Genomic DNA, 2185 nt, shown 5'->3' with positions numbered 1-2185 from the left:
AGATATTTGCAAATGACACATCTGATAAGGGGTGAATACCTAAGCTATATAAAGAACTCATATCAACTCAACATCAAAAAACAAACAATCCAAATAAAAAATGGGCAGAGGACATGAACAGATATTTCTCCAGAGGAAACACACAGATGGCCAACAGACATATGAAAAGATGCTCAACATCACTAATTGACAGAGAAATGCAAATTAAAACCATAAAGAGATATCACCTCACACAAGTCAGAGTGGCTATTATCAAAAAGATAACAAATAACCAGTGTTGGTGAGGATGTGGAAAAAGGTAACTATTATACATGGCTGGTGGAAATGTAAATTGGTACAGCCACCATGGAAAATGATATGGGTATTCCTCAAAAAAATGAAAATAGAACTACCATATGGGACCCAGCAATTCCACTTCTGGGTATATATCCAAAGAAAATGAAAACAATCATTCAAAAGATATATGCACCCCTATGTTCACAACAGCCAAGATATGGATGGACCTAGAGATTATTAGGTTAATCGAAAAACTGTGTGATTTCATTTATGTGTAGAATCAAAAAACAACAAAAGAACAAACAAAACAAAACAAACTCATAGATACAGAGAACGAAGTGATGGTTACCGGAGGGGAACGTGCAGGGGGAGTTGGGCAGAAAAGGGGAAGGTGATGAAGTAGTACAAACTTCCACTTATAAAATAAGCCACAGGGAGGAATGTACCACACAGGGAACAGAGTCACCGGGTATGGTCACACACGGTTACTAGACTTACTGTGGTGATTGATTTGTGAGGTGATAAATGTTGAATTACTATGTTGTACAAGTGAAACTAATACAATAGAGTATGCTAAGTAATTAAAAATAAGTTTAAAAATATAAGTTTAAGTCAGGAGTTCAATCCCATAAAAATCTTATTTTGTCCTTAAATGTCAGACAAACGGGCTTACCTGGATTTTTAGCTATTGTTCCCTGCAGAGCTCTGTGGGCATATGTGGAATAGCCTACTAGCTTTGCCAGAAGATCTCTGCTGCTCAGCAGTTCTTCCAAACATCTCAACTGCCCGGCATTGGGATACAGAAAAACTTTATAAGCAGCTTCTCGCACCTATATTTAAATAGCAAGTGGTAAGAGATATAAATACCGTGATTCAAAGTCCTATGCAATAATAATATAGGCTAACTCTCATCACTTTATTCTTCAGATGATCATTGCTTTAAAAATAAAATAATAGCTTGTACTAGGTGAATAAAGCTTTCTATAAACTAGTATTCATAAACCGGTATGAGATACAGCGCACTGACTAGAGTTCTCCGTTAATGGAGCAGGGTTGGACAGAGCTGTACCCGGTGCATGTGCCCTAAAGCATCTTTAAGTATGTGAAGCCAAAACTACATGCACTAAAACCCCAAGCAGCCTAGAATGTCAATCGCTGCCGTCACTTATCATACTTTAAAAATGACTTCTTTATAAGACACAAATAATTAAACCATTTTCATCATTTAAATCATTTATGGAATTAATAATCCCAAAGTTAAAGTTTTAGGGCTTAGGATCACGAAAGGATTTTTAACAGTATGACTATATTGTCACTGAATTTGTGGGTTACAACATTTGTGGCACACAGGTGGGACCTGAACTCTGAAGAGAAGGACACACACATACCAAGTCGTGCGGTGCTTCTGCGTGTAGACCATCAATTATTACATGATCTCCAGTGAGCACAAAGTTCTGGCGAATGTGTTCTGGTAAGAGATGTTTCTCAATCTTGTTGGGAAAGTTGGCTCCCATGAGAAATGTACTACTCAAATCCAAGATTTTAACATTCAGGTCGACTGCTCTTTTACGCTATATGTGGGGGAAAGGGAGTAAAAGTTATTTAAAGGCATTGAAAGCAATATTTCACAACTAGTTTAATAGATGATCTAAAAAGATGGCAAATCAACATTAACGTCTAAATTATAATTTAATAGGATATTAACTATATTAAATAAAATAAATATTGAATATATTGTTTATGTCTTAAATGTATAATATATAACATACTATAAATAACATATTAATTCTATTTTTGACAAACATTTAATCAAGACAAAAAGATTACCCTTATGGTTGTACAGTTTCTATGCTTTAAGGTTTACACAACTTCTAGAGTTCTGCTTTATGTCTAGGTTCTATAACTAATC

The 2185-nt window shown here is 35.3% G+C and overlaps 1 protein-coding gene across 1 annotated transcript in view; it reads right to left on the bottom strand.

Annotated features, from left to right (window-relative positions):
- Window positions 1-2185, bottom strand: part of MIPEP (mitochondrial intermediate peptidase) — a 101313-nt gene that overhangs the window by 78281 nt on the left and 20847 nt on the right. The gene's annotated exons all lie outside the window — the stretch shown is intronic.

The sequence above is a fragment of the Pteropus vampyrus genome, unplaced genomic scaffold, assembly GCF_000151845.1.
Source record: "Pteropus vampyrus isolate Shadow unplaced genomic scaffold, Pvam_2.0 Scaffold71, whole genome shotgun sequence".
NCBI classification, from domain to species: Eukaryota; Metazoa; Chordata; class Mammalia; order Chiroptera; family Pteropodidae; genus Pteropus; species Pteropus vampyrus.
Note: the sequence above shows the minus strand (reverse complement) of the source record. Positions and strands in the feature narration are given on the sequence as shown.